Source organism: Caretta caretta, chromosome 9 (genome assembly GCF_965140235.1).
Source record: "Caretta caretta isolate rCarCar2 chromosome 9, rCarCar1.hap1, whole genome shotgun sequence".
In the NCBI taxonomy this organism is placed as follows: Eukaryota; Metazoa; Chordata; order Testudines; family Cheloniidae; genus Caretta; species Caretta caretta.
The window spans coordinates 19,918,519-19,940,962 of NC_134214.1; the positions used below are offsets into that span (position 1 = coordinate 19,918,519).

At 41.1% G+C, this 22,444-nt stretch overlaps 1 long non-coding RNA gene across 3 annotated transcripts in view; it reads right to left on the reverse strand.

The window, feature by feature from the left end:
• LOC125643082 (uncharacterized) overlaps positions 1 to 22,444 on the reverse strand; it is a 516,356-nt gene that overhangs the window by 83,473 nt on the left and 410,439 nt on the right. For all 3 annotated transcript variants that reach the window (XR_007358581.2, XR_007358580.2, XR_007358579.2), the window contains one exon: positions 19,481 to 19,522. This is a non-coding gene — a long non-coding RNA (uncharacterized LOC125643082). The remainder of the gene's footprint in view (positions 1 to 19,480; positions 19,523 to 22,444) is intronic.

The window sequence follows — 22,444 nt, forward strand, 5'->3', positions numbered from 1 at the left end:
AATGTCTAGTGTGATCTCAGTACAGTTGTTGAAAGTTGCAGTATGCAAACTCTACTGGCAAATGTAGAGATGTACCTACCAGAACCACTGGTAAAGAGCAGTGAGGCTACTTGCCTCATACAGTCACATGTCAGGACCACGCCAGGCCCCCGTACAAGGGCCAAAGGTGAAAGTTTCCTCTACATCCGCTGGTATCTACAGTCTGGACTTTAAAGATGTAATGTAACATGTAAATAGGCCCATCTGCTAGCTTTTAGTACTTTAACATTTCTGTGACTACCGCGTATCTTCATTATAATAAGACATGAGTCAAAGGGCCATCTCCATTGAGGGTCTATGATTCTGGAATGTTCTTTGTTTATGCCAGAATTCATCTGTGGAATTCTTCAGAGGGCAAGATTCAAAACAGAAGGCAGCCAGTTCACCCTGAATGGCTTTACTTGCTGTGAAGTAGGCAAAAAGAGGTAGGCAGACTGAAGAATCAGAAACTAAGAAAATGCTGGATAAACAAATACAAACTTAATAGACTAATACTAGAAAGCCAACAAATACAACTCCTCTCCACCCCCCTCCAGGTCACACACATTGAATGAACCTTGCACAAGGGATAACACTCAAAATGCTGAGATAGTTAAGACTGCTGAGTGCTCAGTGGCAACAACTTCTGTCTTGATGTGATAGCTTTTAGTAGGGGATGGTCTTATCATAAATAAGGAATAGTAGTGATTAGCTTCATAATGTAGCAATAGGATGGCAATGTCTGAAGAACCACTCAGTATCTATGTAATGGAGCTAATGCAGATCCACTCACTGTTTCTTAGCTCCTGATTGGGGCAAGAGTCCAGGTGCTTCTGGAGCAGATATCAGGACAGATGGCCTCATAGATTCAAACTTTAAGGTCAGAAGGAACCATTGTGATCATGTAGTCTGACATCCTGCACATTGCAAGCCACAGAACCTCACCCACCCACTCCTGTAACAGACCCTCAACCTCTGGCTGAGTTACTGAAGTCCTAGAATCATGGTCTAAAGACTTGAAGTTACAGAGAATACATGATTAACACTAGTTTAAACCTGTAAGTGACCCAGGCCCCATGCTGTGGAGGAAGGCGAAACTCCCCAGGGCGTCTCCCTATCTGACCCAGGGAAAAATTTCTTTCCTACCCCAAATATAGCAATCAGTTAGACCCTGAGCATGGAGTCATGACCACCAGGCAGATACCTAGGAAAAAATTCTCTGTAGTAACTCATAGCCCTCCCCATCTACTGTCCTGTCTCCAGTCGCTGGGGATTTTTGCTACTGGCAGTCACCGATGACCACATACCACTGTAGGCAGTCCCATCATGTCATCCCCTCTATAAACTTATCAAACTCATCTTGAAGCCAGTTAGGTTTTTTGTTTCCACTACTCCCCTTGGAAGACCGTTGCAAAATTTCACTTTTTGGTGGTTAGAAACCTTCACCTAATTTCAAGCCTAAACTTGTTGATGGCCAGTTTATATCCATTTGTTCTTGTATTAACATTGGTACTTAACCTAAATAACCCCTCTCCCTGGTATTTCTCTCTCTGCTGTATTTATACAGAACAATCATATCTCCCTTCAGCCTTCTTGGTTAAGCTAAATAAGCCAAGCTCTTTGAGTCTCCTCTCATAAGGTAAGTTTTCCATTCCTCGGATCATCCTAGTAGCCCTTTTCTGCACCTGTTCCAGTTTGAATTCATCTTTCTTAAACATGGGAGACCAGAACTACACACAGTATTCCAGATGAGGTCTCATCAATGCCTTGTATAATGGTACTAACACTGACTCTGTACTTTGTATATCCCAGATTTTATATGCAATCATTTATACCTTTAGCATATCTATTACCTGCTATTTCAAGTGGTCTGTGGCTGGGTCCCCCCCCCTTGGATGTCTACAAATCAAGAGAATAAATAAAATATTGGCAAAATTGCTACCAAAAAGCATATGCGGAGGGTGATAAATGTGATTTGTCTGATGTATTAGGGAAATGGTACATTCATATTTCAACATATTTATTACAAGGAAATATGGGTTGAGAAAAACTTTAGCTCCTATCAGCAGAAATGCATGATAAATAAACTAATTTCTCTAATGAATGACATTACATAATACGTTAGGGAAAAAGTTGCATTTCCTATTCTTTAACTTTTGTTGGAACAAGCAGGAGTATATACAAACAGAAATATGTGCATTGAGCTAGAATATGGGAAATAATGGTTTGGTCCAGCAAACCACTTAAGCATGTGCTTAATTTTAATCACTTAAATTAATCAGATTTAAATTTAAGCATGTGTTTAAATGTTTTCCTGGATTGAGGCCTAATGAAACATTAGCCACACAAAGCAGAAGGCCTTCACACCAAGCTCTTATTTATGCTTCATTAAGTTCCATAATTAATAAGATATACAAGAAAAATAGTAGGTGTGACAACATCCTTAGAGTCAGCATATTTTTTAAATGGTGACCACATAAAACACTTTATGGTTTGCAACTGATCCTCACAGTGATTTTGTAGGGTTACCATATTTGAACATTCAAAAAAAGAGGACACTCCATGGGAGGGGTATTTACTTGCACCCCCTCCCCTACCCACCCCCAACTCTGCCCCCTCCCTGCCCCATTGGACCCCTTCCCCAAATCCCTGCCCTGGCCCCACCTCCTCCCCTGAGCGCGCCATGTTCCCCGTCCCTCCCAGCCACGTGAAACAGCTGTTTTGCGGTGCAAGCACTGGGAGCTAGGGGGAAAAAAGCAATCACTCAAGAGAGTGCCCAACATTCACTCTCTTTCTTGAATGATCAAGTCTTCTTTGGGGAAAAATAATAATGACAAAATCCAGGACATTTTAAGATATTTAAAAGTTCCTCCAGGATGGCAACTTAAGAACCAAAAAGCCGGGCATGTCCGGGAAAATACAGACTACGGTAACCCTAGATTTTGTTTTGAAGAGAAACTTGCAAAGTTTCTATGCTCACTATTGGACTGGCCCTACAAGCATTATGCATAAGAATGGTCCCTATCAGATTAATCCCTCTGACCTCAATGAGATTGATTAAGATGCAGAATCATTAGCAAGAGTGGAGTGGGGGGGGAGTGGGTGGGCGGAAGTGCTGCTGATCTGTATTAATTCCCAAACTATAAAGGTAAATTTTCAGTAGCTGTGTTGGCAAGTTACTTGCAGAAGACCAATTCATTACAATACTTGAACTTGTCAACTACAGCTTTTTAACAAGCCAACCCACGCACCCACAATGATTCTCAAAAGAGCACTTACATGACTGGTTAAATTGATAATTTGCCACATTAGATCACTGAAGAGATTCAATGGTTCTCTCAAAAGATGTACTCCCTTAAAAACCTTTTAATGAGTCTATGTAAAGTTCATCCAAAAGACATTTTACAGGATGTCTTTATGATCTGGGGAAATTTAAAAATTGCAATTAATTCTTTGGATAAACATCTTTTGTAAGACAAGAGTCAGAACTTTGTTGTTTTTTGTATTGTCTAGAGGTACAGAAAGTATAGGGGTCTCATTGATTGAGAGCAGTAGTTCCCAAACTTGTTCCGCCACCTGTGCAGGGAAAGCCTCTGGCGGGCCAGGCTGGTTTGTTTACCTGCCGCGTCTGCAGGTTCGGCCGATTGCGGCTCCCAGTGGCAGTGGTTTGCTGCTCCAGGCCAATGGGAGCTGCTGGAAGTGGCGGCCAGTATGTCCCTTTGCCCGCGCCGCTTCCAGCAGCTCCCATTGGCCTGGAGCAGCGAACCGCAGCCACTGGGAACTGCGATCAGCCAAACCTGCGGATGCGGCAGGTAAACAAACTGGCCCAAGCTGCTAGGGGCTTTCCCTGAACAAGCGGCGGAACAAGTTTGGGAACCACTGCTTTAGAGAGATTAATTATGGTGGAGCATTGAGACCGTTGTCAAAGATGCATCAGAATTTGAGTTTCACAGATATATTGATATATTAAAAATATTTGGTACAAATAAAATTTATTAGTACAAATAAAATGTTGTACTATAAATAGATCAAAAAAATTTGTCTTTCAAATGCTGTTTGGATATTTTGTAACAAAAAGGAGTATTTTTACTCCATATGATATCCAATGTATATAAATAATGTTTACAAAATCTGATGACAAATCTTGTATTTGTGTTGTATTTTGAATAATCTGCTTATCTAGATGAATTCAAACAATCAAACCTCCTTAATAGAAGCCTTTCCCTCAGTGTAAGAAATATATAAATGTCCTTCCTAATGAGACCCTAAAGAACAGAACTTTATCAAAGAAAGTCAGTCATATTTCTTTTGTAGCAAAAGGAAATAATTCAGCACTTGTGACTGGTTTGAACCATATTTCCACTGTGAACTTCTTCATAGGATAGGAGTAGACAGATTTAGATAACGCCATATAGGTGCCTTGGGCTCTCTGTGCAATAAAGCTACACTGCCCAGACAATAATGTGGATCTGATGAACCAGCTGTCAAAAAAAAAAAATGGCCAGCCAGATCCAACTAAAATACCAGGATTGGATAGGGTACTGTTTGAACAGGTGCAGATGCCACTGACTAGAACACTGGCCACCTATTGAGTGAGAGTTTCCAGTTGGATTCGATACGGATTAGTCATACAATACTTCAACCAACTGAATCATCAATGATCAAGGAAAAACCATTACAGGAAAGTATGAATTCTACTCTGAAGTATGTCAACTCCGTTTGATTATTTAGTATTTATTTCCAGTGGAACAGTGACGTGTGTGTGACATATCAGGATCCTTTCATAATCTAACTGCAAGTCAATTATAAAATAAAATGCTAAGACTTTTCTTGAGAACTAAGTGCGGAAGGGACCAGCCGATCACCTAGTCTAGCCTCCTGTATATCACTGGCCAGCAACACTACCCAGGACTCACACACACTAAACCCAACAACTGGAATGAAACCAAAGTGCAATAGGGGAAAAATAGGAGGGACCAAGGCACACCAATGTCCAAGGCACCTGAAATGGCAGGGAAATAATTAAGTGAGATATACACAGATAATCTAGGCAACCAACTGCAATCCATGCTGCAGAGGAAGGCAAAACCCACCCAAGGTCACTGCCAATCTGGCCTGGGGGGAAATTCCTTCCTGACCCCACCTATTCTGATCAGTTAGACTTTACGCATATGAGCAAGAACCAGCCAGCCAAGCACATGAGAGAGAGAATGCTCAGAGCACTGATCCATCCCATCCAGTGTCCCATCTCCAGCTGTGGCCATCCCTGTTGCTTCAGAAGAAAAAAAGATCAAAAATGACCCCAGAACACATTTGGGGTGAGCCATGGGGCTGCTGCCCCCTGCCCATCACAAGCACTCAAATTTGTCCACTTTCTCTCAAAACTAATCAGCCTCCATAATTGGGATGCTGTTCCAGAACCTCATTCCTTTAATAGCGAGACACCTTCTTCTAATTTTCAGCCTGAATTTATTCATGGCAAGTTTATACTCATTTCTTCTTGTGCCAACATTATACTTGAGCTTAAATAAATATCTTCAGGAATCAGGACCCTGTTGCTGACCAGGCAGGAGAGCCCAACTTCTTCCCTACAGCAACCATCCCTAAATCTCAGGCAGAAACCCAGATTAGGATTAGCTTCAGTCCCATGGAGGGAATCTCAGCTGCAAGATTTTTTTTAAAAATAATATATTATTTAACCTTTAATGTGTTTAATTATTAGGGCTCCATGTCTGTCACGGCGGTCACAGAAGTCACGGATTCTTTTCGTTGCTTTCCATGACCTCTATGGTTTCTGCAGTGGCCAGCATCACTGACTCCAGGACTGCCCAAGCAGCTGGCTACAGGGCCAGCTGCCCAGGTGGCCCCAGGAACAGCCACATGGCTGCTGCCCATCTCTGCAGCCAGCCGCACCGGCTGCTATCCAGAGAGGTCCCCCGAGCAGCAGTCCTGGTGCCGCTGGCCCACCCCCCATCCCCAGCAGAACCCCCCTCCTGGCCGCTGGTCAACCTCCCTCCCAGCAGTGCCCCTCCCCCCAGTTGATGGTGTTGCTGGCCCGCTCCCCTCCCCACCCCAGCAGCGCTCCTCCATGGCAGCACTCCCTGGCCCACACACCCCCAGCCCCCCCCCCCCAAGATTTAGTCATGGGTATTATAGCATAAGTCATGGACAGGTCACGCCTGTTAATTTTTGTTTATTGCCAGTGACCTGTCCATGACTTGTACTATAAATACCCATGACTAAATCGTAGCCTTAGTTATTATGATATATGGCTGTGCTAGCCTTTGTTCTGGGTGCCCCAGGACCTCAGCCATTGTAGGTGGATGTGAGCTAGAAGTCTTTCCTAGGCAGAGGTCTCCACCTGCCTCCCTTCCTACATCAGCTCACATGGTCTGTTCACACCAACCACCCTATATACTTTTCCAAAATGGCATCTACTCTGTCCGGGCAATCAACCTCCATCTCATGCTAAAGCCATGAATACTGACTGTTTTCATGACTATGCCATGCAAGACACATGCCCATGGACTTGTTTTCCTTTCCCCTTTCCTCAGTTGGTGTGCCTGGCAAACACGGGCCTGTTACCCCAAGACCCCACTTTCCACCTCAAAATAGCAACTGGCAGTGTGATTCAGCCACAGTCTATGATACCCCATGCCATATTTCAATGAAGAAAATATTCTTTTGTGTGAAATGCAAGTGTACAAGACAGTGGTTACAGGAAGAGAAGTTTGTGTGTAATGTTCTTACTCTGCATGAGGTAGATATTGATAGTGCATGCCTGTAAAGGCACAAAGAGCACAGCTTCCTTGTAACATGAATTCTTAGGGACTGGTAACAGTGAATGCTTCAGGCCATCATTGCAGAATCCTATCTTTTTTTCTTCTCACTATCAACATGTCTGCAGGGGACATAAGTAAAATCTAAGGCTGGAAATTGCTCAGTGTTTGTTCAGAGATTATGAGGAATAGCTGCCCACCAGTATAGCTCACAACTCCCTTCCACTCCTGGAACACTGATACAAAACTGCAAAGCCAGACCAGGAATATAATACCAAACACCATCCCCAGAGTTGCAACGTAATTCCCACTCCACCCCATCCCATCCGCAGCCTCCAATGTACCACAGCATATGTTTCACATGCAGAAATCCAAATGCACCCACTATTTGCCATCTCAAAGGTTTCCCCAAGACTGGGAAGAATCTCAGTGACGTAAAGGCAGAAATGCATGTTAAAAAATGCTGTCACAGCCTCATTGTTCAGAATATTAACAATAACTACTTGCCACTTTTTAAATACCCAATAACGGGGTTCCACTCACTACAGGTGCTCCTCCTTGTGGGTAGGTCTGGGAACTAATTCTCACTCCATCTCACACTTCCTGCCTTCAGTTACTAATGTAGTGACCCCTCTCCCTCTCTTCGTGACTCGGCTGTCTGGCCAGGTCACTATATAAACCACCTCCTCCAGGATAACAAAGTCAAAGTGGACAAACTGTTCAGACACTGTTTAAGGAAGTGTTCTGTTCTAAGTCTAGGTCCAGTGCCATTTTCCAAGTTGCTGGTAGGGAAACCCAGACACTCGCACTACTCCATGTTCCAGCCCAAGGACCCTCTGACTAGCAACACATCTCTGTTAAATTCTCAGTTGCTGTTTCCCTGAGCTCCTTCCTACCTCCCTCTCTATCTCCTGGCCTAACTCTGGGTTTAATAATGGAGCTTTCTCTGCTCCCTCCCAAGGACTACTTACCCCGCTATGCCTCTTGTGAGACTCCCTAATCCAGGGCAGAATCCCAGGGTTTACTCTTCCCCTGGATCTCCTCCGTGTCCCTAGCTAACTCCCTTTTCCTTTAGGGAGTAACTACAGACCCCCTCCCTGTGCTCTCTTTCTGTTTTTATAATCCTATCCCGGATCCTCCTCCAGCTGGGCTTCATCTGCCATTAGGCCTTATCAGTCCCTGGTTCCCCTCCAGGTGCAGCATCTAAGTTTAATTGACCCCTCCTGGCCCACAATAACCCACTCAGTGCTTGTGTGGCATGGACACCTCCTCACATACCCCCACAACTATAGCACCTGCCCTGGCCAGATCCTTCAGAACTGCTGTTTTATCAGTAGCAGAATAGCTGGCAAACCTGAGGGGGAAAAAACAGAAAATATCTGATGAAATATTTATGGACATCTTTATAGAGATTTGCTCGAAAAAAGAAAAAATGCAGAGAGGTGGAGGCCGTATATGAGGACCAAGAAGGAATCCAACAAGGAGCTTTCCAGGGAGATTATTGCAATGACAAAGGACTGCAAGGTAGTTGTTAGGTAAAGCATTGCCATGCCTAAAGCCACTATGGAAAAAGACAAGGATATACAGGAGCAACTGTGACTTGCTTGTTATGGGTGTGGTGCACTGCATGTTGGTATCCTGCCACTGTAACTCTGGGGCTAGTTCTGCACATATTTCCAGAAAGGTTGCCTTCCTCATCCTGAATGTTTTTTGTCACTTCTGGTCATCCCAGGTATGCATAACAATCCTGTCCCACCAATCTGTTCTGGTTTCCTGATGTTGTACACTGTAAGGCTGCTCTGGAACCAGTCCATACTATCAATTGCTCAGTGCGTCCCGCTTCTTCCTTGTCCTCAACCTGGCTCAGCTGTCACCAACACCCTGCTGCTGAAGGAGTTCCTACTGTTGTCATATCATAAGAACACAAGAATGGTCATGTGGGTCAGAACATTAGTATCCTGTCCTCCAACAGTGGCCAATGTCAGATGCTTCAGAGGGAATGAACACAGAGGGAAATTATCTAGTGATCCACTCTTTGTCAGCAAGTCCCTATATCTGGCAATCAGAGACGTAGGGACATTCAGAGCATGGGGTTGCATCCCAGACCATCTTGGCTAATAGCCATTGGTGGACCTATCCTCCATGAACTTATCTAATTGTTTTTGAAGCCTGTTATTCTTCTGGCCTTCATAACATCTCATGACAACAGGTTCCACAGGTTGACTGTGCTTTGTTTTAAATCTGCTGCCTATTAATTTCATTGGATGACTGCTGGCTTTTATGTGAAGGGGTAAATAATGCTCCCTTTTTCACTTTTTTCACACCATTCATGATTTTATAGACCTCAATCATATCCCCTCTCAGTCATCTCTTGTTTTAGCTGAACAGTCCCACTTTTTAATCCCTCTTCATGTGGAAGTAGTTCCATTCCCCTAATCATTTTTGTTGCCCTTCTCTGTGCCTTTTCCAATTCCAATATATCTTTTTTCGAGATTGGGCAACCAAAATTGCATGCAATATTGAAGTTATGGGTGTACCATGGATTCATATAGTGGCATTACGATATTTACTGTTTTATCTATCTCTTTCCGAATGGTTCCTAACATTCTTGCTTTTTTTTTTGACCTCCATGGTATATTGAGCAGATGTTTTCAGAGAATTATCCATAATGACTCCAAGATCTCTTTCTTGAGTGGTAACAGTTAATTTAGACCCCATCATTTTGTATATATAGTTGGAATTATATTTTCCTATGTGCATTACCTTGCATTTATCAACACTGATTTTCATCTGCCATTTTGTTGCCCAGGCAGGCAATTTTGTGCAAAGAGTTACAAAGGGATCTCAGTCTGCTTTGGCTTAGCTATCTTGAGTAATTTAGTATCATATGCAAACTTTGTCACCTCACCATTTATTCCTTTTTCCAGATCATTTAAGAATATTTTGAACAGCACAAGGTTTCAGTGCAGATACTTAGGGGATCCTGCTATTTACCACACTTTATTCAGAAAACTGTCCAGTTATTCCTACTTTCCCCCTGTCTTTTAACCAGTTACTGATCCATGAGAGGATCTTCTCTCTTATCCCATGACTGCTTACTTTGCTTAAGAGCCTTTTTAAAGGGACCTTGTCAAAGACTTTCTGAAAGTCAAAGTACATTGTATCAACTGGATCACCCTGGTCCACATGTTTGTTGACCCCCTAAAAAGATTCCAGTAAATTGGTGAGGCATGAGTTTGCTGTATAAAAGCCGTGCTGACTCTTCCCAACAAATTGTGTTCATCTATGTATCTGATAATTATGTTCTTTACTATCGTTTCAACCTGGTACTGAAGTTAGGCTTACTGACCTGTAATTTCCAGGATTGCCTCTGGAGCCATTTTTAAAAATTGGCATTACATTAGTGTTTCTCCAATCACTGGGTACAGAAGCTGATTTAAATGAAAGGTTACATACCAAGTTAGTGGTTCTACAATTTCATGTCTGAGTTCCTTCAGAACTCTTGGGTGAATACCAATTGGTGTTGGTGACTTATTACTATTTAAATTATTAATTTGGTCCAAATCCTCCTTCATCAACACCTCAATCTGGACATTTCCTCAGCTTTGTCACTGAAAAATGGCTCAGGCGTGGGAATCTCCCTCACATCCTCTGCAGTGAAGACCAATTCAAAGAATTAATTGAAGTTGTCTTCCCTGAATGCTCCTTTAGCACCTCGATCACCTGATTGTTTGGCAGCCTTCCTGTTTTTGATTAACTTTATAGTGTCTTTTGCTAGTCGCTCTTCAAATTCTTTTTTTGGCCCACCTTATTATACTTTTACACTTTACTTGCCAGAGTTTATGCACCTCTCTATTTTCCTCAGTAAGATTTGACTGCCAATTTTTAAAGGATGACTTTTTTGCCTCGCACCCCCTCTTTTACTCTGTTGTTTAGCCGTAGTGGCATTTTTTTGGTCCTCTGATTGTGCGTGTTTTTTTTTTAATTTGGGATATACGTTTACTTTGGGCCTCTATTATGGTGTTTTTAAAAAGTTTCCATGGCTTGCAGACATTTCACACTTGTAACTGTTTCTTTTAATGCCCATTTATCTGGTTCCTTATTTTTGGGGCAGTTCCCCTTTTCAAAGTTATATGCTACTGTGGTGGGCTTCTTTGGTATCACCTTCTCTCCCCCTGCCAAAACGATGTTATATTTAATTACATTATGGTTACGATTACCCAGCAGTTCAGCTATATTCACCTCTTGGACCAGATCCTGTGCGCCACTTAGGACTAAATCAAGAATTGCCTCTCCTCTTGTGGGTTCCAAGACTTGTTGTTCCAAGAAGCAGTCATTACTGATGTCTAGAAATTTTATCTCTGCATCTCTTCCTGAGGTGACATGTACCCAGTCAATATGGAGATAGTTAAAATCCATTATTATTGAGTTTTCTATTTTTATAGCCTTTCTAATCTTTCTGAGCATTTCACAATCAACATCTTGATCAGGTGGTCTGTAGTATATTTCTACTGCTACACACATCTGCTCAGTGGTGCAGCTGGTGAAGTCCAAAGCCAAATTCATACCATTTTGAGTGCTAAAATACAACCTAAGCAGCCTCTGCATATTAGACATTGCCAGCATAGTGGTGTGGAGAGTTTTTGTGTCCACGCTTGCCGAAAGCATTTTGAAAATGGCACCAGACTGCCCAAAAAGGAAGTACAGGGCAGAAACAGATAAATCATGGGATTTTAAAAAAAATATTTGAACTAGCCTGAATTCCTCTATGTGTACAACAAGAAAAATCCCAGAATGCACACTACTTAGCAGCAAAGCAAAGGAACATAGCATACCATTCTAGAATGCCAGGCATAGGATACAGTCAGTTCACAGCAAACTGCCTGTGTGTGTACACAATGATGTGCATTGACAAAGGGCACACTATCCCGTGTGCATTCTATCACTGTGGCTTGCATAATGTGTATTACCTGGTTCTGCAAAAAAGTTCAGATTAACACCCCACCCTTCCTGTAGACAAGCCCTCAGTTTTTCATGATGTCTCAACCAGAATTCATCCGTGAGCCATGTTGGGTTTTTAACTAATACTAACTGGAAGCAAGATATCATAGGAACCGAAAGACAATTCTCTTGTTACTGTTACCAACATTGAACTCAATTTATGAAATGTGGACTACAAAATCTATGCATAGTCATGCATAGTGGAGTTGTAATGATAATTACAGCTGAACTCAGTAGTGTATCTTGGAGAGAAGAAAACAGATGGAAGGTTTGATTTTAAAAGTTCTCTCACACTGGCTAGTTGCATGCTGCAGATTATAAACAAAAAAAGTTAGATTACAAGAAGTCTAGAAGAAGATTTTGTATGGGAATTTGGTTTCAGCTTGGCTGTGGTTATCAAATTTTCCAAGGGTAAACTCTCCTCAGCCTAGCCCTAAGATTCAGCTCACTCTGCTGAATCCTCTCCCCCTCCATGATATGGACAGAGATATCAAAAGAGGGATCTCAGTATGCTAAGACTTCAGGTCTCCCCTTTTCCCAAGGCCCAAGATCCACCAGCAAAATCCCATGTCTCTTACTTCTGGGAGCTAATGAACTGTTCCTTACTTTGTGTTTGTACAGTGCCTAGCACAATGGTACAACATTCTTGATTGTAGTGTGGTTGAACCTACAAGCCCCAAATAAAATAATAATAATTGTAATAATAACTAAGTTAAGACTTGGATGTCACTCAGATTGCAAGACCAGCCATTACATGCATAGCTGCTTGTCAGTTACTTCTTTGGCATGTAAATGATCCACAGGAGACAGGATAAGCTTTTCTACTACTGTATCTTCACTCATAAGCAACACATCTACAGATAGCCTTGTTCATACATTATTACTGTGCCCATCAGCCTTGTAATGTTTAAAATAGGTGGAATACCGGTACATAAATAGTTTATATTGCCAGAAGAATACTGAAAAAAAAATTGCATTTTAGTGAGCCATGTAGGGACAACCCAGAGGGAAATTCTACAAGTACACCAAAAAAGAAACATTCTAATTATACGTGAAGTAATGGGCTTCAGACTCGTTGCTTGCTTCTGCTCATCTATGATTGAAAAAGGCACTGTGCGAGAGTGAAAACAGTCACTGCTGGGTTTAGTAACTTACAGCAGCTTAGCTTTAATGACAGCAAGATAAACAGATATCTTAAATCTAAGGGGCTGACCAAATATGTACATTAGGAATGGATTTTAAGTGAGGTTAGCTAACTGAATTATACATTCTTTGTACCTAGTTTCTTCTACCCTATTTTGTTTCTCAAAGTTCTCAAAAAATAACCAAGTTTGTGTTGCTAATGGCATAACACTTGAAGTTACAGTTTTGACATGCGGCTATGGAGGGGAAGGGGGAGAATCCTGGATATCTTAGACCACACTGGTCAGGTTTACAAAGCTTTACAAGTATCATGTATGATACAAGATGTCATAAATAAGTGGTCTTGCTAAAAGACTAATTGTGCACTAATGAAGATTTTGAGATTTCAATTTTTATCATGGTACAGTGGAGATTATGCTATGATTTAGAGTAGTAATGATCAACAAAATCCTACCCAAAAGAATTGGATTAATGAATACTGTTGGTGTGGGTGTCAAAAAGTTATGTGCTTCTATTGGCAGAAAGCCTGAAAAGGTTAACAAAAGAAATGGGGATGCAGCTCCAGCCTACCATATGTCTGCTACATTTCTGTTCTTCAGAAACATCTGTGTTTGTAGAGAACAGTTCCCTACATGTCCTGTAAATAGAGATTTCACAAACTTAGTTTAGATAGTATTACTAGTAAAGGGGAAATGGGCTTAAAATAATGCCATCTAGGTCATCTGAATTCTTTGGTGTTCCGCATATTGGTAGAGATCCCCAGCATGAAAATGCAGTCCAAACTTTAGGCAACGTATGCCTATGGAAATTCTCTTATTACAGATTTTACACTGACATTTATTTATCCTAAAATATTGCTGCCTGAGAAAAAACAGAATAAATTACAACATGAGGTTGAGTAGAACAGCATTCAAGGTGATACAGTACTATGGTGTTCCTGATAACACTATAACCATACAAGTCTTATCTCATCTGATCTTGGAAACTAATCTGGTTTGTTTGTGGCTGGAAGAGCACGATACTACATGCAGTCTTCTAACCAAAGATGATAAAATATTACTGAACATGAACACATTTTGTCAGTTGCACACATATTGTAGTGGATCTGACTTTAAAAAGCTGCTTTAAATATTACATTAATGAGCTTCTGAACTGTATTTCTTAAACTGGGTTCTGTGTATTGTGATGGTAGTAAAGACAAGATGCTTCTGGTTCCATTACATTCTGAATTATATACATATTCTAGTAGATTTATTTAAACTCAGTGTTTTTCCCTCTGTACGTGTAGCGAACAAATACAGAACTATACTGCTACTCTTTCAGATGCTAGAAGGAAACTAGTCTTGGACTCTACTCACCATTATAATGTTTAATATTGTGAATACATAGGAGAATGGGAAAGTTAAGTAATATCCTCTGTGACAAAGCTCTGTCCTTGCCTCCGTGGTTCCCGCATTTCCTGGTGGATTTCCCTAGCCTCAGGGGCTCACTGTGACCCTCCACGTAACCCTTCTCTTTCTAGAGACAAGGGTCACAGTCTACTGAGCCATTTTCATCATAAGCCAGAAAGGGGGGTGAGGAGAAGTTATCCTTCCTTGCACAGTCTCTGTTGTCTCCCAGTCTCAGTGATTAATCAGGGGGCAAAGGGTGGGGGGAGCCCAGGCCCACCTTCTACTCCAGGCTCCAGCCCAGGGACCCTAATAGTATCAGCTATGGTAGCTGACCTTTTAGAAACATGGCATGTACAATTCCCTGGGCTACTTTCCCCACAGCAGCCCTCACTTCCTCAAGCTCCACTTCACCCTTACCTCAGGGCCTCCTTCCTTGTGCCTGATATGGTGTGTACTGCTCAGTCTCTCCAACAGCACAACTTCCTCCCACAGCTCCTGACATGCACACCCACCTGACTAACTGGGAGGCTTTTAACTAGTTTCAGCCAGCCTGATTGGCTTCAGGTGTCCCAATCAACCTAGCATTTTCCCTGCCTTCTGGAAAGTTCTTAATTAGCCCCGGGGGTCTTAATTGACCTGGAGCAGCTGCCATTTCACTTATCCTGGTACCAGGGATTTGTTTAGCCAGGAGCCAATATATCTATCGCCCACTACTTTTATATAGCCATCTGGCCTTGCCCTGTCACACCTCTTACATTTTTCAGGTTGTTATATTCTTTTCTTGCTTGATTCTCTAGGACTGCAATGATAATAGTCACATATAGTAGTGGTTAGTTAACCTTGTGTTCAGCTGATTCTGATAAAAACTTTGCCTCTTTTGATCAGTAAGGAACAATGAAAACCCAAATAAATAATGCTTTCACCATTTAATTAGTGCAAACTCTCTTTCAGCTTCTACCTGACAATCCCAACCGCACAACTGGCCCATATAATTCAGCATCCTGCCCCTGATAGGAAGTTACAAGAAACTCTGTAGTAGAAAATTATGGAATAACCTACCTGTGAAAGGGTGAACTGACTGCTGGAATGCTTCCTCATGGCCAGGTGTGGTGGCTCTCTCCCCTCATCTGGTGCCCCCTTTTAATGGGCACTCTTTTCCTCCAGTGGTCCACCTCTTCCCAGGACTTGGCCCTCTAACTTGGTCATGATTTAAATTCATGCCTTCTGGGGTGGAGAAAAATGCCAACTAACCAATATCCAAGAACTTGTATCAGGTCTTCAGCTCCAACTTTGGGCCCCATGGTACTCACTCCTTTTTCTTAGACTTTCCATCATTGTTGTCCCTTTCTTCAGCCTCATGCCACCATTCCCCCTACCAGTGACTGGTAGGGGAACCCAGGCCCTCCCACTACATCACCAGGGTTCCAGCTCAAGAACACAATAGCAAGTAGCCAAGGGGTGTTTTGTCTATCTCCTTACTGCTGCCTCTCTGGGCTTCTTCCTATTCAGCCTTTCAGAAGCCTTCTTCCCTGCAACCTCTCTAGGTTCACCCTTCTCTCAGGGCTGGGATTTCCAACACCCTCCTCCGGAATCACCTAACAAACCCAAATCAAAGGTACAAACTGAAACCAACTTCCACCCTCCTTTGGGCACCCTCCTTTAATGATTCTTAAATTTCCCCTGCTGTTCTTCCACTGAACACCTCCCAGGACTCGTTCACTGGAAGTCTAGATCATCCTCTTTAATCAGGGCTCACTAGTGAATCCTGCTCCACTCCGAGTGCTTGCTTCATCTCTCTCTGGGCCTCTTAAGAGACTTCTCTATTCAGGAAAAGATCTCCCATATTTTCTCCTCGACCCTCCCGGTACCTACTCTCTCTAGTCCCAAAGAAAGAAAAGGAGTACTTGTGGACCTTAGAGACTAACAAATTTATTTGCGCATAAGTTTTTGTGAGCTACAATTCACCTCATTGGATGCATGCAGTGGAAAAGTGATGAAGTGATCTGTAGCTCACAAAAGTTTATGCTCAAATAAATTTGTTAGCCTCTAAGGTGCCACAAGTACTCCGTTTCTTTTTGTAGATACAGACTAACACGGCTGCTACTCTGAAACTAGTCCCAAAGAGTGACTAGAGATTCTCCTTGCTGCTCCCTTCTACTGTTAATTTCCTCTGCTTACAGCACTACCCAGACAATCTCTGCTGGGTTTCATCCTCAGCTAAGCCTGTTCCACTTTCCAGGGACAGCTTGGTATGTTAGACAACTTCTTAGGACCATACTGACCTTTTTGGAGCCTGAGTGGGGTACACATCCCATTACACTATCCTTAGAGATTTTTCTTCCTAACCATATCAATTAGTGGTTGGTTTATGTCCTGAAAAATGAGGGTTAATGGTGCAGATCTGATTCACATTGCCTTTAACGAGAGCTGAACCAAACTCTATACCTATTATACATTTTTTTTTATCTCATCCAAAACAACTATGGAACATTTTCATTACCATATAAATGTCTAATCCTTTTCTGAATCCTGCTTAGCTTTTGGCTTCTTGTGATATCTTGTGGGAATTAATTTCCACAGGTTAATTATGTATTTGTTTATTTTCATTAATTGTTTAATCTAGCTGTCTTTCAATTTCATTAAAAGTCCCTTGATCTTGTATTAAGACAGAGGGTAAGTAGAAACACCAGATTTACTTGCCATTATTTGTATACCTCCATTGTGTGCTGACTTAAATATCCCCTCTTTATACTAAACTGCCCCAATATTTTCATGCCCTTCTTATAAATGAGCCATTTGTGCCATTTACCACAATTAAAACAATTAATTTTGAGAAAAAACAGACTATTAAAAAGGAGAATTCGGAAAGGAAACCAAGAAAAAAGGAAGTAGGAACAACTGTGTCCCCTCAGTCTCTTAGTGTAGCTTAGGATCTCTATTCTCCCTACTTTTCCTCTGCTCGGGAGCTTCCACCTGGCAGTAAATCTTACAGATGTTACCAGCCAGCTAGAGTGAAATTAATGCTTAAGATCTACTGATGTACAGTCTTTTTTTCTGCAAAAATATTGGGTTTATATCCAGTATAAATCCTGGCTGGTTGGGGTGATTCAGATACATAGTTACAACAGAATCCTATGGAATTTCTAGGCCTCTGAGCCTGGTTTCTTTATCAAGAGAAAATTAAAAGGAAATTGAGAAGAACAGGGAAAACTGTAAAAATAAAGCAGGAGGATGAAGAGAAGAAACTTCTTCTGGGATACTGTGGGCCAGACCACAGCCTTCAAAAATGTCTAGCTGCTTACACAGCTCCAAGGTACATATGCATTTTACTATTTAGATGGAAACAGTCTTTACCGGAGCTTTAACACATCAATATTTTAATAGTACCAATATCAAATTAATATTGCAACAGATATGGATGTTTCAAGAAGTATTTTCGTTGCTTAAGATAAAACTTTTGCAGGCATATCTCCTTTCATCGGGAGAAGCTTAGTGAGGGACAAAATTCTAATAGGCAATACAGAATTAAGAAACAATAATAACCTTCCATCTTCCATTTTAGTGAGGTGGTTCCTTTACATGATTTTGGGCCACGAACCCAGGAAATAAATTACTCAGTGAGTTCAGCCTCTTCCTCAGCTCACAGAACTTCCATGAGCAAATTGCAGTTTCCTTAAGTTTATTCCATACTTGAATTTACAGGACGCATTTGTGTGTGCAAGTTTTAATCTATGCCTTTATCACAGATAGTTCACTGCAATTATCCGATAGTTTATCTTCAAAATTCAAGCTGTGTTGGTTAGTAGCGATCAGTTGTAGAAGCCACATATTATTGTTTCCACTTCCTGATTAGGGAGCATAACTCTTATTAGCCACGATCCTGCACCATTTAAGTCAATTGGAGTTTTGGCATTGACTTCAGTACTTGTAGGAGCAGGCCTATAGTCAGGAGAAATGCTTGGAGAACTTTCTGGGACTTCGAATCTCTCAGGGACAGTCTAAGTTACGAAGAGGTTCAGATAAACACAATTAGAGATTATTTTTTTAAAAAAAGCTTTGCTCAAGGAGCCGACTCTGTCCATAAAGTATGTAACCTCTGCATGTTACAGGGCAATGGCTCATGAGAACACCTTGCACCCTACCAGTGGCTGGCTTGGTAAGGAGTAGGAGTGGGTCTGATATATCCACATGCTTCTTAAATTCCAGACACTCCCTCCTCCAGTGAAAGTGCATTGGAGCAATGGAATGAATTGTTTCTTGTCTCCAATACAACACCCCAGCCCACAACATTTTCACTCAAATGTCTGCTGGGTTAAGTATTTGAACCTCTCATATTCTTACTGTGTTGAACATTGCAGTGTCATCTGGTACATATGTAAAACCATATTTCCTTCAGAGTAACTAAGTGCTGTTTGAAAGACTGAACTATTAGATACATTTCATAAAATCTTAATTCATGTTTTGAACAATTGATATGGTCAGATGCCACACCATGGGACAATAAGGACCCAATCAAACTTGCAACCACTGAAATTCCAAAATGAGAGCAAACTTATAATAAATTTAAAAAAATCAGGACACCATCTTTATACTAATACCATCACATTTTAATACCCATTAGGGATGCGTGGAACATGATCTCCAGCATTTTGGTGTTTCATGATATCACACAGGCCAACATTAAACATTGGACAGTTACTGTGGTATGCTACATCCTTCTGTACAGGATTGCTGGGAATGTTGTTTACATTTATTTGACCTGTAAACTGTGAAGTTTTTAATGATAACCATTGTATTAACACACCTGAAGCCTGATCCTACAACCACTTTGGCATGCAACTACTTTAGGGCAGAAGGACTTCCACTAAAGTCAATGGAAATTCTCATGTGAATAAAGTTGCTTACATGCCTAAATGCCTGCAGGATCAGGACCATCATTTTTATTACCTGCATGGAGATTTTTTTTTTAAAAGGTATCAAGATTTTCTCTCTTTGCGAGGGGGGGAAGGGGAAAGTAGCATGAAAAAAAAAGTATCAGGGAGGCTTTGTGCTGATCAGAGTACCCTGAACAAGTTAATTCATTTTCAAATAAATGGCAATATTTATTTACATTGTCAAGCTTCTTATAAGTGGATATTTAAACTATACCTGGCATGGGGTCCGCCGCACTCAGCTGTGGTCTGGGATGCTCTGTGGGGAAGTCAAGGAGAAGAAAGAGTGACCAATTAGATGTGAAAGGTATGAAGTAAGACACTGCTAATACAAAAAGAAATTATGAAAGTAATACATGGAATTTATGCTTGAGGGAGATAAAATATTAAAACTTAATAGTGGGTGTCAAATGTAATATTTTAATTGTTACATAGTAAATGGCTGACATATGTAGTAGTAATGAATAACAACACATTTAGATGATAAATGACTTGCTGAGGTAAAAAGGGTGTGAATATTAATATCAAGGAACTCTTACATTATGCAGTTGCCTTTTCCACGTTGTGGAGTCCAAATATATTGCATTATTTTGGAGAAGTGGATGGAATGTGTTTATTCAGATAATGCACAAAAGATCTTATTTCTATTTATATTTCTGTACTGTCACAGGGAACATACTCAAGGTTGATAAATCCAAACTTTGAACTAGGTTTTTCTTTCTGATCTTTCTATTTGCAAAATGTACAGTATTATTTTCATTTTAAGTTTATATATTATTTTAAGTGACTAACACCATGACTTAGTCTCCTAATTAAGGCCCTCATTCTGCAAATGATTATGCACCTCTTTAACATTAGGCCAATGTTTGCAGTACTGGGGCCTAAGTTACCTGATTTTTCCAAAGGGTGAACACCCAACAGTTCCTATTGACTTCATTATGGTATTTGTGTGTGTGTGTTGTTGTTTTTTAAAAAAAATACCTCATTAACTACGTATTACTATTAAGGTCACAAATATTACATCTTTTGTCAGTCAAAATATATTCTAAACAATATGGTTCTGGGCCATTAAGCTCTATGGGAGTTTTCACTGGCTTCCAATGAGCCATCAGGCCCCACATCCTTTTAATTTTAATAAAATACCTGAGACAGTTTTAGTTAAAAAAGCAATATTTTCAGTCATAAAATTTGCATATTTTCTGTATTATTTAAGGGCCCAGTTAATCTGCCATTGAAGTCATTAAAAAAATCTAGAAAACTTACATATTTTGGTAAACTGAGGAATATTTTACATTGCATGTATAAGATTATGTCTACTTAACCGTTTTTTCCTGGTTGCTTTTTTGGGGTGGGGTGGAGGTAGAGGTAGAATGTGGCCTAACTGAGTAAAATACTTTATAGGACTGAAGAATGATTTCTGCAATTTCTCCTCCATTTTGCCTCCTCTGCAGGTCAGCCTCTATCCCTACCTACAAGCAGTCTCTTCTATCTTGTCTCTGCTTGGGAGTGTCAAAAAGATGATCTGACCACTCTGATACATCCCACTTTGAGTCCAACACCTCTTCACCTAGTGCTTCATGAAACAACCAACTTTTCTCCATACATTTTGATGACAATAGTTTTTATTTCTCCATCCTCCCAAGCCAAGTTACAATAATATTCTGATCATAGTGTTTAATGCTACAGCTCTTGCCAAAAAATTAATTGCATTCATTGATGCATCAGAAACAAAAGCAGCATCTAAAGACATTTTCCTTAATATTGGTTTTATCTTTTTGCTTTTCACCAAGGTCATTGGGCTCAGATTGATTATTATGGATTGTCATAAATATAAAGGGAAGGGTAAACCCCTTTGAAATCCCTCCTGGCCAGGGGAAAGCTCCTCTCACCTGTAAAGGGTTAAGAAGCTAAAGGTAACCTCGCTGGCACCTGACCAAAATGACCAATGAGGAGACAAGATACTTTCAAAAGCTGGGAGGAGGGAGAGGAACAAAGGGTCTGTCTGTGTGCTGCTCTTGCCAGGGACAGAACAGGAATGGAGTCTTAGAACTTTTAGTAAGTAATCTAGCTAGGTATGTGTTAGATTATGATTCCTTTAAATGGCTGAGAAAAGCATTGTGCTGAATAGAATAACTATTTCTGTCTGTGCATCTTTTTTGTACCTTAAGGTTTTGCCTAGAGGGGTTCTCTATGTTTTTGAATCTAATTACCCTGTAAGATATCTACCATCCTGATTTTACAGGGGGGATTTCTTTATTTCTATTTACTTCTATTTTTTATTAAAAGTCTTCTTGTAAAAACTGAATGCTTTTTCATTGTTCTCAGATCCAAGGGTTTGGGTCTGTGGTCACCTATGCAAATTGGTGAGGCTTTTTATCCAACATTTCCCAGGAAAGGGGGGGTGCAAGTGTTGGGAGGATTGTTCATTGTTCTTAAGATCCAAGGGTCTGGGTCTGTAGTCACCTAGGCAAATTGGTGAGGCTTTTTTACCAAACCTTGTCCAGGAAGTGGGGTGCAAGGTTTTGGGAAGTATTTTGGGGGGAAAGACGCGTCCAAACAGCTCTTCCCCAGTAACCAGTATTAGTTTGGTGGTGGTAGCGGCCATTCCAAGGATAACGGGTGTAATATTTTGTACCTTGGGGAAGTTTTGACCTAAGCTGGTAAAGATAAGCTTAGGAGGTTTTTCATGCAGGTCCCCACATCTGTACCCTAGAGTTCAGAGTGGGGGAGGAACCTTGACATGGTGGCACAGTGGTGGGATTAACCTGAAATCATCTGAGATCCAGTTGAGATATTTTGAACTAGAAATACAGATTTTAAAAAGGAAATGTTTTTTTCTTTGGAAAGAAAGTCCAGAAAGCAGCTTTGAAACTGAAAGCAGCTTGGTTTCTCTCTGCTTTGTGGCCAAGCAGAGACAAAAGGGGATTATCTTGTGAATTGCAGGTTTTTTTGCCTGGAGGCAGGGTACTTAACTCCTGCAGGGAAATTCACAGTCTTCCATCCCAGAGGTTTTTTTTTTTTCTTTTCTTCCTAAAAGTAAATAGGGGGTGTGTGTTCTACCCATTTGCTTTTTCTTTGGGCTGGGTAAGCAGGTTTCCAAGCAGTTGGAGGTTTTTTGCTTTAATTTGGGCCCAGAGCAGAGACAAGGGAATTGTCTTTTTCTGTAGGCTGACAATCACTA